The 15,289-nt window shown below is 46.4% G+C and overlaps 1 protein-coding gene across 1 annotated transcript in view; it reads left to right on the top strand.

The window, feature by feature from the left end:
• Nucleotides 1–1,377: 1,377 nt before the first annotated feature.
• The window catches only part of Garnl3 (GTPase activating Rap/RanGAP domain like 3), a 78,164-nt gene continuing 64,252 nt past the window's right edge, over nucleotides 1,378–15,289 (top strand). The window contains exons 1-3 of the mRNA XM_038337076.1: nucleotides 1,378–1,422; nucleotides 10,527–10,626; nucleotides 13,013–13,131. The gene's annotated coding sequence lies outside the window, so the exon portion shown is untranslated. The remainder of the gene's footprint in view (nucleotides 1,423–10,526; nucleotides 10,627–13,012; nucleotides 13,132–15,289) is intronic.

Raw genomic sequence — 15,289 nt, 5'->3', positions numbered from 1 at the left:
ACCTGGTGCCCACAAAGCTAGAAGAGGGCTGGTTCCCTAGAACTGGAGTTACAGGCATTTGTGATCCACCATGTGGGTGCTGGGAACTGAATCCACTTCATCTACAAGAGCAACAAGTGGATCTAAACAAGTGACCTATCTCTTCAGGACCCTCTTTGGTTTGTTGTTTAATGTGTGTATTGCCCACCATATAAATGCCTGGTATCTGTGGAGGTCAGAGGAAGGGGTTAGATCCCCTGCGACTAGAATTACAGATGGTTGTGAGCGCCCATGTGGATGCTGGGGATTGAACTCTGCTCCTCTGCAAGAGTAACAGTGCTCATAACTGCTGAGCCATCTCTCCAGCAGCCCCTCCCCAGGTTTTTGAAACAGAATCTCACTGTGTATTCCTGGCTAATCTGGAGCTCTCTATGCAGACCAGGCTGGCCTTGAACTCAGATCCTCCTACCTTCTGTTTTCATATTAACCATGAGAAAAATATTCCAATCTTTTTTTTTTTCAGATCTTTTACAAAATATTTGCTTGTGGGGGGTGGTTCAGAAAGTGTGTCCTTTCTTTCACACCTTCATGTCTCTTAAGCACAAGTTCAAGTATGAGGTATCGGTATGAAGAGGTTTTACTCTGCTTTTGGGGGTGAGCCTGAGTTAGAGGTGAGATGCACCCCCACCTCATACAAGTGTGCTTAGATATGTTTGAAATGTGATCATTTTGGCAGACCTTTGCTGCAAACTGCAGGTAGACTTTAAAACTTGAAAATCCTATATATACCCCATTCCCGTGTTGCTTCTGAGAGAGCTGGGAAGAAAACATCCTGAGAGTGGATTCCGGGCTGCGGGGCCAAGCTCCAGCCTCCTTTCTGCTCACCTCTGGCTAGCCCCGAGCTCCTCCAGGCAGTCAGCTGGCAAGCTGCACCGTTGGCCTCGAAGGGCCACATTGGCCTTCCAGAGACTGTTTAAAACTGAACGAAGCAGAAGAGCTTCCTCTGATGGTTACATCTTGAGTTCATGCCAGCCACTAATTGTTCTCTGGGCCCTCCTGAGAAGGTGGCTGAGCTTGGGGCTTGGCTCCGAGTTGTGCCATCTGCGAGCTGCCACTTGTCCACATGTGATGTGGATTAAGACTGTTTTCTCATGAATCATAGGCTTTAATGTTCTCCAGTTTGTGAAAGTGTTCCCTCTAGGTGGGACTTGCTCTTGGACTTGTAAGGCCTTGGGGCTCACAGGAGACTCCTTCCTTCTAGGCTGGGTCTACCAGCTCATGTCAGTAGATGGGACTGCTTCTAGGAGGGAGGCTTGGGAGCCTTGCAAATGGAGGCCCAGCTAGCTAACAGAACATTTTTTTCCCCAGCTCATTTCTAGTGACGCTGATGGAGCCATCCAAAGAGCAGGAAGATTCCGGGTGGAAAATGGGTCTACAGATGAGGTAAGGACACCCCCGGTTCCTGTATTGTCTCCAAGCTCTTAGCTGTAGCAGTGGACAGTGACCCCATGGGCACAGATGAGTTGCTTCAGCTGAGCCCTGAAAGGGACAAATAAGAGCTTTTCAACGCTTTACACCAAGAAGACGTGAAGGGGAAATGCCATCGTGGGGTATAGAAGGTGCTGCCATTCCGTATGTCCTTTTAATGGTCATAAAGTCAGGTAGGCATATGAGGCTGTTCAGCCCCCAGCAGACCAGAGGGAGATCTGCAGCCTCTTTAATGAGTCTCCTTTTCTCTAAGAATGACCTTGAACTTGTAGACCTCCTGCCTCCATCTCCACGGAACATGGGGATTATGGGTGTAATCTCCACACAAGTTTATGCAGTGCTAGACATTGAACTCAGGGCCTCATGTATACTAATCAAGCACTCTGCCTGAACTACGCCACAATAAAGTTTCAGTACATATATATCTCATGGACTTATCAAGTCGGGGTGATTAGCATATCCAACTGGAGACATTTTATTATAGTTTGTTTGCAGTGCTGAGAACAAGCCCCAGGTCTCACGTATCCTGGGAAAGTGCTGTAGCACTGCAGCTCTGAGCTGTCCTCAGGATCCTGAACCTTTTAAACTGAAGTCCTCACAGACTCGTGCAGGACCCTGGCTGTGCTCCACAGAGCCATAGAAGAAGCCGGCCTCGTCTATTCCTTACGTAAGATGCTCTGAGGGCTGTGAGTTGCCTCTGTCCGGCAGTCTAGCTCCGAGGGCTGTTGCTGATGTGGGACAGCATCAGGGTGTAGTGTGGATGGCTTTAGGCTCAGACTTTTGAGCCCTACCACTAATTTGTGATTCAATGCCTCTGGGTCGGTTTTTTGCGGAATCAGGAGGGAGTTGGGTCGTGCCTTGCAGCACCTGGTCTCCCCATGAGCAGTCTGTGTTTCTACTTAAACACAGGACTTGGCATAGTGCACACGGATTGTAATCTCATTAGCATGTCTCACGATTGCTAATTGTCAGGAGTTTGTGACATCTTGATTCTGTCACCTGTTAGCTCACCCACTGTGTCTCCTAAAGATGTGCTTGTCCTGCCATCTGTGTGCTTGTTGCAGTATTAATTAAAACGTGCCTTGCCCCGGAGTCGACCACTGGGGAGCTCCCTCACTGCTCCCCGCACATCAATTAGTTGATAGCAGAACAGAGGGGACGGTCTTCCAGCTTTTTACATATCTGCCTTTGCTAGCACGGGAAGGACTGTGTACTGTTTGAGGACATGAAAACCCAGTTTTGGGGGGAGAACAGTTAACAAAGGTGTCTCATTTAGCTAGCAGTTCTTCTGGGGGTGTAGTAGGTGGCTGCTTGTTTGTTTCCTGGCCACCCAGACTCCTGAAATAACCACATAGAAACTGTATTAATTAAATCATTGCTTGGCCTACTAGCTCTAGCTTCTTTAAAAAAATAAAATAAAATAAATAGAAAATTTTAAAAAGGATTTATTTATTATGTATACAGCATTCTACATGCATGTATGCCTGCACACCAGAAGAGGGCACCAGATTTCATCATAAGTGGTTGTGAGCCACCATGCGGTTGCTGGGAACTGAACTCAGGACCTCTGGAAGAACTCTTAACCTCTGAGCCATCTCTCCAACCCCCTAGCTCTAGTTTCTAATTGACTAGCTCTATGTATTAATTTAACCCATCTCCATTAATCTGTGTATCACCACGTGGTTGTGGCTTACCGGGTAAAGTTCCATCCAGCGTCTGTCTCCAGCGGGGGCTACATGGTTTCTCTCTGACTCTGCTTCCTTTCTCCCAGAATTCAGCTTAGTTTTCCCCACCTAACTAAGTTCTACTTTGCTATAGGTCCAGTGCAGTTTCTTTATTAATCAATGGTATTCACAGCATACAGAGGGAAATCCCACATCATGTGGATATTATAACAATGTCTAAAATAGGGGAGACCTAGAATAACCTTAATTTCTGTCGTTAGAGATTGATTGCGATTTACAGTCCTGCTGCACACTAGAATTCTACTTAGACAGAGCAAAGTTGGACTAGAGATGTACTCAGTGGGCAAGAGCACTTTCTCTGCAATCATAAGGACCCAAGTTCTATTTCCAGGCACTCATGTACAAAGCCATGACTGCATGCATCTGTAGCCCCAGTATTAGAGGACAAGGATGGATAGACCCTGAGATCTCACTGGTCAGCCAGCCTACCTGAAAATACCTGATTTGATTCAGAGAGAGATCCTGTCTCAAAGGAAATAAGGCAGAGAGCAATAGAGGTAAACACTGGTGTCTTGATCTTGCTTCTACATGCCTGCACACAAGAGCACATGCCTGCATACTCACACACACACAATGCAAAGTGGGGGTATATACTATCATGGAAGAAATGTTTGAGTACTGAACATAAAAGCCAGTTCCAAGATAATGGAAAAGATGTTTTACAATCGGTGAGAACATTTCCAAAAGGACAAATAAGAATTTAAAACCATTTGTTCTGGGAGCTGAAGCAATGACTCAGCAGTTAAGAGTGCTTGCTGCTCTTGCAGGGACCCAAGTTTAGTTTCCGGTACCCACATGAGATAGCTCATAACCATGTAACTGCAGCTCCAGGAGATCAGTCACCTGTACTCATATGCACATTCCCACATACTCAGAGAATCCTATGGAATAGGGGGAGGAGGGGTTGTAGGAACCAGAGGGCCCAAGGACAACACAAAAACAAAAAAAAACCTACAGAACCAACTAAACCAGGCTCATAGGGGCTCACAGAGACTGACCCAACAACCAGGGAGCCTGCATGGGACTGACCTGGCCCTCTGCATATATGTGACAGTTGTGTAGTGTGGTCTTGTGAGACTGCTAACAATGAGAGCAGGGGCTGTCTCTGACCCTGATGCATGCTTTGGGACCCACTCCTCCTACTGGATTACCTCATCCGGCCTTCATAGAGGAGGAGCCTAGTCTCACTACAACTCCATACACTTTGACTGGCTGATGTCCATGGGAGGCCTGCCTGTATCCGAAGAGAAACAGTGGAGGAGGAGTGGATGGAGGTGGACGGATAGAGGGGGTGTTGGGGAGGAGGAATTAGGAAGAGGGGAGGGGAAACTTTGGTTGGGATGTAAGAACAAACAAACAAAAATAACACGCTCTGGGAAGCAGCAGTGGAGGGTCAGAAGTGGCTGGAGTGCCCTAGCTCCCAGCTCTGTGTCATTCTGTGCATAGTTTACAAGGGCTTTTAAATTTTTTGTTTCTGTTTCTGAGTCAGGGTCTCACCATATAGACCAGGTTACCCTAGAAATCTGTGTAGTTTATGGGAGCTTCAAACTCATGATCTCCCTGCCTCTTTGTCCCAAGTACTGGGATTACAAATGTGTTTCCCACCATGCCTGGCTCAAGAGTTTAACTCCTTTAAAAAATAATAATAATTTTAAGTGGGGTGATGGTAGTTCACACACCTTTAATCAGAAGGCACAGGTAGTTGGATCTCTGTGAGTTTGAGGCCAGTCTGATCTACAGAGAAAGCACCAAGACAGCCAGGGCTGCACAGAAAAAATCCTGAGTTAAAAAACAAAGAAATGAGAAAAGAGCTTAAGCAGTTATTAACAAGAACAGAGTAGATTCTGATGTTCTAGCAGAACATTTTCCCAGACCTTTCCCTTCCCTCCCTCCCTCCCTCCCTCCTTTCCGTCTTCTGGTCTCGTGTACTTCAGCCTAGCCTCAAGCTCTCTGTGTAACCTAGGATGAAATCACACTGCTTTTCCGGCTTCCGCTTCTCAAATGCTAGGATACAGCCCTGTGCCACCATGCCTAGTTTCTGTGGTTCTAGGACTGAAGTCCAGACCTTGGGGCATGCTCAGCAAGCATTCTACCAACTGAGCTGCATTCCCAGCCCCTAGGGTCATCTCATTATCCCTTCGCGGGTTTTTTGATGTCAGATCATGTGTTTCTCTTTCATTCCCACCTTAAACTGCTATTATTTGTCTGTCTCTGAAAGCCTCCAATAAAGCAGGTCATACTTAAAAATAGGACTTGCTGAAAACTAAGAATGCACTTAGGCACCACCTCAGCACCTCAGAACGTCTGAAAAGAAGAGGCCTGGGATGCCCAGAGCTTAGCTGGAGACCATGGAGAAGTGAGAGCACTGACATATGGTGCCAACAGGAGACAGGGTGATGGATCTTCTCTGGAAATCTGTCTGTCTGCTGCTACTAGAACCAAACACGTAAGAGTGTGTGTTTTCACCGAGGCCAGAGTCCTATTCACCGTAGCTTTGGTCGTGAATACTCTAAACCATACAGTTAAACATCCAGCAATAGGAGAGTGAATACATCAGGCTTGGCGTTTGTCCTGTGGTGATGAAAAATAAGGAATCACTGCATGAACAAAAAGATGAATGTCACAGACATAGTACTGAAGGATGAAAAACACACGTGATGCATTTCATTCCTGTGAAGTCCAGCAGCAGATGAAACTAACCCATGGAGAGAAAAGTCGGGCTGTGGTTAAGTAATGGCTGGGGGCTGCCTAGAAACATTGTATCTCTGTCCCAGTCACTGTTACAGGGTTGGACAGGTGGAAAATCAGTTGCCTTCACCCTCCTGCGTACCCTTTGCTCTCTGCCAGTGCTGCACGTCATCAGGATGCAGAGTTCCTTTTCTGTGAGGTCCTGGACAGGGTTTTCTTTGGTCCTCCATTTCTTTCGTCAGCTCCCATGTATACTCTTGTCTCGCCTGCTTGTGTGCATTTAACAATGGACAGAATGGGTCTGGGTCTGCAGGACTCACAGGTTTTGGGTATTGAGTTCCCCACTCCATCTCAGTTAAGTATTCAGTGAAGATACAAGTGAAAAAGCTCTTCAGTCCTTAGAAATGACCTCATCATTAATGCCTCACTCTCAGTAGAGGTGCGCAGCATGGCCCACGGTCCTGTCTTTTGCTCTCAACTGCTGTCTGCCTCTCCCTGAACTATTCTGTACTGCAGTTGCGGTGCTCAGCCCTGGGGTAAGCACTTGCATGACCAAGGCAGGAGCTTCAAAGGTTCTGACAGTCAAGCCTATAGGCTCCTCTCAGAGTTTTGTTTTTAAATGCAAAAAACACAGACTATGATAATGGGGAAACATTTTAAACATAATTTATCATGCCATGATCCAGAGGATTTTTAATGCATTAGGGAGCCAATCCAGCAGCAAGTTTCTTTTTTTTCTTTCTTTTATTTTTTTTATTAAAAATTTTCATCTCCTCCCACTTCCCTCCCCTCCCCTCCACCCACACCCCTACTCCCTCCCTCTCCAAGCCAAAGAGCAGTCAGGGTTCCCTACACTATGGAAGTCCAAGGTCCTCCCAATTCCCCCCAGGTCCAGGAAGATGAGCATCCAAACTGACAAGACTCCCACAGAGCCCGTCCATGCAGTAGAATCAAAGCCCAGCGCCACTGTCCTTGGCTTCTCAGTCAGCCTCCACCGCCAGCCACGTTCAAAGAATCCGGTTTGATCACATGCTGCATCAGTCCCATTCCAACTGGCCTTGGTGATCTCCCATTAGATCTGTCCCACTGCCTCAGTGGGTGAATGCACCCCTCGCGGTCCTGACTTCCTTGCTCATGTTCTCCCTCCTTCTGCTCCTCATTAGGACCTTGGGAGCTCAGTCCAGTGCTCCAGTGTGGGTCTCTGTCTCTATCTCCATCCATCACCAGATGAAGGTTCTATGGTGATATGCAAGATATTCATCAGTATGGCTATAGGACAAGGCCAGTTCAGGTGCCCTTTCCTCCAGCAGCGGGTTTCTTAAACTCTGTAATGTTGAGTCCCTGGTATAGACCATTGCTTCTCAAAGCTCATTGTCACTGGAGTCTCCTGCATGTTTGCTCATAGGAAGGAGGACCTGGCTTTGGGCCTCAGTACTTCAGGGAGAGAGGGGAGGATGGAGGGGAAAAAGAAAGAGAAGGAGCGGGAGAAAAGAGAAAGGGACGAAAAGAAACAATGGAAAAGAAAGATTCGCAGGCTCCACCTAGAGCGTTCTGGGGCAGCAGCTAAGTAGCAGAGCCACATTGCATATTTAGCTTGTCGAGAACCACCTAGCTAAGGCTCTGCTTGGAAGAAAATTCTCTTGTTTCTCCAGCTGGGTCTTGGAAGCTCCAGAAGCCTGACTGTGCCAGGGCCACAGAGTTCTCTCCAAGCTCTCCTGAAGCTTTTAGGGTCTAGGGCCTTGAGTCCATGACACCAACCTCTATGGAGTCTGAGTGAAGGAGGCCAGCCTTGTTGGGTGGAGTAAGACCTGAGGCTGGTCACGCCTTGGCTCTGTGTACCTGGTTGCGCAATGGAGAGGTCTGGGAACAGGAGTACTGCCAGGGACTCTTGGTGAGAGACTAGTGAGTGTAGATAATGAAGCATACGAAAAGCCTCCAGAGAGTAGAAGCCAACTTGCGGCACCTGAGTCACCCCAAACGTTTAAACAGAGGAAACACCTTGGGGTGATCACAGTTAACCTGTCCACCAGGGGGCACATAGGCAGCTTAAGCAAGTTTATCTTGATGCGCTGAGGACAGCCTTACCTACATAGTGCTCTGACTAGGTTTGCGGACCCTGAATATGTTTGTGGAGGTGCATTAGACAGCCACAGGATAAAGAATGCTTTACTGAAAAGAAAAAAAAGCAAGGAAGGGAGGACACTACGTGCTTCAAAATGCCACTGTCACAAAAGACAAAAATCTGAAAATGTTCTGAAGGGAGTCTAAATGAGATGCAGCAACAAAATGATCATGCACTGAAGGGATGGGGTGGGTGGAGCTTACATTGGCGTTAAGTTGACAAATTCAAAATACAGATGATAATATATTGTTTAGATATGAAATTTCCAAAGTTGATAAAGCTGAATTGCATGGTGTAGCTCAATGGTTGAGTACCTGCCTATCATATGGAAGGATCCAGATTCAATCCCCAGCACCAGGGAAAGGGCTGTATTCTAGTTATGTAAGAAAAGACCCCTTTCCTGAAAAACAGACACTGTTCAGAGATAAAGAACTTTTACTTGTGTAACCGAGTCTTCAGTGACTCATGGAAAACATGGCTGTGCTAGATAGGTGACTCTGTGAGTAAGATCCTCGCGGTACAAACATGAGGACCTGAGATCAGATCCCCAGCACCCATGTAAAAAGCCAGGCATGGCGAGAGGCACCTGTAATCCCAGCACCCATGTAAAAAGCCAGGCATGGCGAGAGGCACCTGTAATCCCAGCACTGGTGTGGAGGTTAGAGATAGATGGAGCCCTGTAATTTACTGTCTGGAAAGCCTAGCCAATCAGGGAGCTTCAGGTTCAATGAGAGACCAGGTCAAAAGCATTAAGTAGATAGCAACATCAGAGAAACAGCCAGAAGATCAGCAGATGCCCTCAGGAACAACCATGACACATCCATCTTTTTAAAAGTCTAGTGGTCTGTTCAGAGAATATACCATGACTTAGTAGGGAAGTCCAGAAATCGAAGAACCATTCAGCCTTAGACCTATTGCAACGTAATATTCTCCTCCATTTAATCTCATCTACAAAGATCTGGCAAAGAAAAGTTTTAAAAGACTCTTTGTAAATTCAGAATTGATGAAAACTTCTTCAATATGATAAAGAACTGATCAGAACCATCTAGAAAGTCACCAAGGCATGTCAGAGTCACAACGCATGCCCTGTATAGTCTGCTTCCCACCATGGCAAAGGTAATGCTCTTGGAGCTTCTCTCTGGTGACTTTAACAGTCTCAGCCTGGCCATCAGAATGTTCCCTGGAAGGAACTGGAGATATGGCTCAGAGATTAAGGGCACTTCCTGCTCCTGCACACGGCCCAGGTTCAGCTCCTCGTACCCACATGGCAGCTCACGACTGCTTGTAATTCCAGCTCCGGGAGCTCTGATGGCCTCTTCTAACCACTGTGTGTATCTGTCATCTTCCGATCTGCATGATTTAGTATGATTCTGTGTTGTTATGAAAAAAAAAAAAAGATACCTGCGTATGGGTCGGGGGAGACTGTGTTAGTCCGAGTCTAAAGCTACAGAAGTGATGGAATGAATATCTACTTGGGAGGCAGAGGCAGGTGGATCTCTATGAGTTTGAAGCCAGCCTGGTTTACAGAGCAAGTTCCAGGACAGGCTCCAAAGCTACAGAGAAACCCTGTCTCAAAAATAAGGGGGGAAAAGGAGAGCTATTAGATTGGCTTACATGATGGCTATCTTCACACTGGAAGGGCTGAGAACCCAATCGCTGCTTGATCCACAAAGATAGATGTCTCAGTAATCCCAGTCTGGTACTGAAAGTCTAGAAGATTCCTGGAGATCCACTGGTCTTCAGGGTTCTGATCAGCAAAGAATAACAACAGCAGTCGTAGCAGCAACAGAGGTGTTGACCCAACAAGAAGACACAAAAAAGCCTTTTCCCCTGGCCCACCTTTTTCAGACCTCTACCAGAAGGTGTCCCCCCACACACAAACATTTAGGGTAGATCTTCCCACCTCAAATAACCTAATGAAGAAACTCTCTCACAGATGTGCCCAGTGGCTTCTCACAGATGTGCTCAGTGACTTTCTTCTTAGTTAATTCCAGATCAGTCAAGTGGGCAACCAAGATCAATCATCATATATACAATAGCTATCTTTTGATAGGGTTACTCATTGTGTTTGTACACATTTTCCACACCAACTGGGTAATTGCTAAGATGCATTTAAAAACTCTACAAAGCAAACGAACTTGAGTAAGATGCTAAGAAATGTCCCCTAGGTGTAGTGTGCTGGTGGTAGGGTGGTAAGAATCGGTGCCCTGGGGACAGTAGTTCCCATTTACTGGGATTCCATAGGCCAGAGGAAAGAAAGGCTTTACACTGCTGTTAGAACTGGGCCCGCTCGTCCTTATTCCTGCGCCCTGCTGGCTTCTAGCATGTCTCTTGGATGTGACTTTGCACCACATGTCAGTACTAGTGAGAGCGTGTGGTCACAGCCTTCATGTGTATGCATTTAATGGTGACTTTTCCCCTGGTCCTTTGGCTTCCGGTTATTGCTAGTTTCATGTTCATTTTCTAAGCACACCTTTTAACAACACAGCTTTGTTCCATTACAGAACGCAGCTGCTCTGCCCGGCACTTGGCGAAGAACAGACGTGCACTTGGAGAACCCAGAGTACCACACCCGATGGTATTTCAAGTATTTCTTAGGACAAGGTAATTGTGCCTTCACAGCAGCTGGGGGAAGAAGTGATGCTCGAAACTGCATAATCTCTAACACCCTGCATGAGTGGAGTGAAATAATTTAGGGGCAACAGTGTCAGAGCAGCTCTCATCAGGGTCCGTGACGAGCATTGTAGTTGAGGGCTAAACTCGGAGCTTTCTTGATGCGGGCTACTGTTTGCGAGGAGTGTTGTGGGGCTGGGTTTTGTTGTTGGGGATGTTTGTTTGTTTGTTTGTTTGTTTGTTTGACTTGGTTTTGGTGGAGGGGTTGGGTTTTTCTCATTACAGGGTTTCTGTGTGCAGCCCTGGCTGTCCTGGAACTTGTTCCATTCCTGGCCTCGAACTCAAGGCTCTCTCTGCCTCCACACGTGCCACTGCCACCGGCTTGTTGTTTTAAGCCTAGTAAATGGGGACTTAGCTCATCTCGTCTTTGAGAGATATGAATTTTCAGGACGGAAAAGGCTTTAACTTAGCAAGGTCAGTACACGCCTGTGTGAGCTGTGTCTCGCTTGAGACCCTGAAGGAGAGCAGTGGTTTCCCCGGGCAGATCTCAGCCGTAGGACTGTGGCTCTACCACATTCACTCACCAGTGACATGGATTCAAGCTCTACCTGCTTGTCTGGTGGGCAGTGCACATCGCAGAGGGGTACAGTGCAAAATGAGCCTGTCCCCTAACCTCATGGAGCCTGCAGAATGGGTTTGTAACTTGATTCTGCTCTCGCTAACTCGAGGACTTGGACGTGGCTTCACCGTCTGTAGAGAAGACCTATTTCTAGTCCTTCCCTCGAGGTCTGAGCAAAGCTTCCAATGAGACTGCAGAAATAACACATAAGTCGGTGCCTGACACATGCCAGGAGTTCAGTCGCTCATAGATTTTAGACTACATTTAGAGAGAACACATGGAAAGACAGAAAGCAGGTGTATTGCTAATGAGAGGGGGGCTGGGAATGGAGGGAAAAGACTCATGTGGGAGGTGAAATGTCAGAGAAACTCAATGAGACATCTACTGTAGAGCATGATTGATGTGGGATGGCCTTCTGTACACTGTGAACATGTATTCCTCCCTTTGGTTAATGAAGAACCTGCTTTGGCCTATGGCGGGATAGAATAGAGTTAGGCGGGAGATTCAAGCAGAGAGAGAAAGAAGGCAGGGTTAGAGAGATTCCAGTGAGCCACGTATAGAACGAGATACCAGAACACCTAAGGAAACACCACGGCCACATGGCAACATACAGACTGTTAGGAATGGGTTGGTTTATAGGTGAGAGCTAGGCAATAATGCCCTAAGCCATCAACCAAACAATATATTAATATTAGCCTCTGAGTGATTGATTATTCTATAAGGTTGCTGGTCTAGCAGGCAAGAGATAAACTGATCCAGTGGGCCCGGGCAAGACGGAGAAAAGCCTCTAGCTACACATGATTCTTAAGCCAGGAAATGAGAGCAGTGTCTTTTTAAAACCTGTTACAGGCTCAGAGGGTAAGAGCGCGGGGAATTACTCTGCGACATGACAACCTGAGTTCAAATCCCCAGGCCCCTGTAAAATATCTGAGCATGGCTAAGCATTCCTACAACACAGCACTGGAGAGACAAAGACGGGTGGATCCTGGTGGCTCACTGGCCAATTAAGTGAGAGGCCCTGCCTGAAGACAGTAAAGCTGAGAGCAAGGAAAACTGTTGCGGTATTATTCTAAAAGGTTAAAGTTCAGGTCTGGCCAGGCAAGGTTTGTGTAGGTTGGTGGGAAACATAGAAGCATTTACAAAGAAAGAAATATGCCAGCCATCTTCCCCATGGCTGTGTCCGGAGTGCCTACAGCATTGGCTTTTCAGCAAAAGGGTTGCTGTGAGTTTGAATGCCAGCAGCATCCAAAGAGGTAATGCAAAACTTACCTCAAACTGGTTTAAACAAGAAGGAAATGAGCAAAGTTTGAGGCCAACATAGTCTACGTAACAAGCTCTAAATGAGCCAGGGAAGGCCCTGTGGTTGGTGGTGTCAAGAGTTCAGTGATATTAGAAACCCAGGCCCTTTTTCATTTTCTGCTTCCCTACTATTAGTGCGATGGCTTTGCCCTCCTTATGACCACAAAAGGCTGCAGTAGCAGACATCACTTGTTGTAGCAGACACTACAACATCCGGGGGTAAGGGACGTCTTTAGAGTGGGAAGTTTTTCCAGAAGGCTCTTGGCAGATTTCTCATCCTGTCTCAGCTAATACTGAATAACATACTCGTTTCTGAACCTGTTGCTGGCAAAGGGAAGTGGGCACACAGTTAGTGGTCAGTTCCTACCCACACAAGTCTTAGGATGGCTGCTCGTGTGGGCACTGGCCACTGCTGGCTGAAAGAACCTGCTGGGTCTTCACCAACTACCTCTCCTCCAGTCCATCAGAATTACATTGGAAATGATGCGGAGAAGAGCCCCTTCTTCTTGTCTGTGACCCTTTCTGACCAGAACAATCAGCGTGTCCCTCAGTACCGTGCAATTCTGTGGCGGAAAACAGTGAGTATCTGGCTCGCACTTCCACTCCGGTATCTCCTGTTCAGCACGTGCTGGGAGGGCCTTATCTCAGAGTCCGGTTAGCCGCTGTCAAGTGGTCCCTCACTGTAGATAATTCAGAATGTCATTATCCTGAGCTGGGACCACCAAGCCTGACCTTAACAGCAGCTTCTCCCCATCTCTAAGCCACAGTCAGACACAACCACTTCCTCAGTCTTGGCCTCAGGGGAATGGCAGTGGGTTTTATAGAGTGCATTAGTTCAATAGCCTTATCTACTATACTTGGGGGTTTAGTGGTAGCGGTAGGTTCACTTTTGTTTACGGGCTGGAGGGGAGGACATGAAGGGGTTGGTTTGTTTGTTTTCGTTTTGGGGGACAGTCTCATATAACCTGGGTTATCTTAAGACTCACTTTGTAGTTGAGGTTGACCTTGAACTTCTGGCCCTCCTCTCTCTAACTCCTGGGTTATGCACCACCATACCTGTGTATGATGCTGTAAGACTCAAATCTAGGCTTCACGTGTGCTAGGCTCTGCCACCTGAGTCGTATCCCCAGCCGGAGTTTTGTTTGTTCTTATTTATTGTTTTGTTTGTTGAGATAGGATCTAACTTTGTATTCATGAACTTGCTATGTTGACCAAGTTGGCTGCAAACTTTACTATCCTCCTGCCTCAGTCACCTGAGTATTGGGCTTTTAGGGGTACACCACCACACCCAACTGACCCTAGCTATTTTTTGATTACATTTCTTTTTTCTTTTTTTCTTTTTTTTTTTTTTTTTTTTTTTTTTTTTGGTTTTTCGAGACAGGGTTTCCCTGTAGTTTCTAGAGCCTGTCCTGGAACTAGCTCTTGTAGACCAGGCTGGCCTCGAACTCAGAGATCCGCCTGCCTCTGCCTCCCGAGTGCTGGGATTAAAGGTGTGCACCACCACCGCCCGGCTTTGATTACATTTCTTGTAATTTTATGTGTATGAGTGTTTTGTATGCATGTACAACCGTGTACCGTATATGTGCCTGATGCCCAGGGGCTCAGAAGAGGGCACCCAATTCCCTGCAACTGCAGCTATGGGTGAGTATAAGCAATCATATGGGTGCTGGGAACCAAATCTGGGTCCTCTATAGGAACAGTTACTGCTCTGAACCACTGAGCTGTCTCCTCGGGCCCCGACCCGAGCTATTTTTAATAATTAAATCTATGAACTAGCCTACCTTTTAGTTTTCTGGAAGAACAGACCATTATTATTTGGCTGTAGTTCCTATGGTGTCCCCATCTCTCCAGCTTGCTCAGCCAACACCAGCATCCAGCTGCACTGCTGGAATTTGTCTTAGATTTCATATTTTCCTTATGTGCTTTTATTGTCTACTTGCTACTCTGATTCAGAAATTTATTTTCTAGTAATTCTTGTATTTGATTTTTTTAATAAGTTTTTCCCATTATTCTCTTCTATTCATATTATTTTCTAGGACATTTTACACAGACAATATGATACCCTGGTAAAAGCATATACACATACACAAACTCACACCCCTGCACACCTACATGCACACATACACATATATCCATAGGGTAACAAATTTAAACAACCTAAAAATAAGGGCTGAGGATAAGACTGTTGATAGGGTGCTTGCCCAACATGCATGAAATCCCGTGTTCAGTCCCCAGCATTGCATAAACCAGGTATGGTGGCATATGCCTGTAATCCCAGCACTTGGGAATCAGAGGCAGGAGAATCAAGAGTTAAAAGTTATCCTCATTTACATAATTAAAGTTTGAGGTCATCTTGGGATATGAGACTCTATATCACAAAGAAAAAATTTCTAGGAACCACTACTATTAAACAAATTATGATTAGGCACTTCAAAAATAGTGAGCTAAAACAGTAAAGAATAAAACCTAACGTTTATTGTGCACTTACTATAGTCTAGAGCAGCGGCTCTCACCCTTCCTAATGCTGTGACCCTCTGATACACTTCCTCGTCTCCAGGTGACCCCAACCATAAAATTCTTTGTTGCTACTTCATGGCTGTAATTTTGCTACTGTTATAAATCGTAATGTAGCCAGGTGTGTTTTCTGATGGTCTTAGGCAAACCCTGTGAAAGAGTCATTAGACCCCCAAAGGGGTCACGACCCACAGTTGAGAACCACTGTGGTAGATAATTTCC

Source organism: Arvicola amphibius, chromosome 7 (genome assembly GCF_903992535.2).
Source record: "Arvicola amphibius chromosome 7, mArvAmp1.2, whole genome shotgun sequence".
Lineage (NCBI taxonomy): Eukaryota > Metazoa > Chordata > Mammalia > Rodentia > Cricetidae > Arvicola > Arvicola amphibius.
Note: the sequence above shows the minus strand (reverse complement) of the source record. Positions and strands in the feature narration are given on the sequence as shown.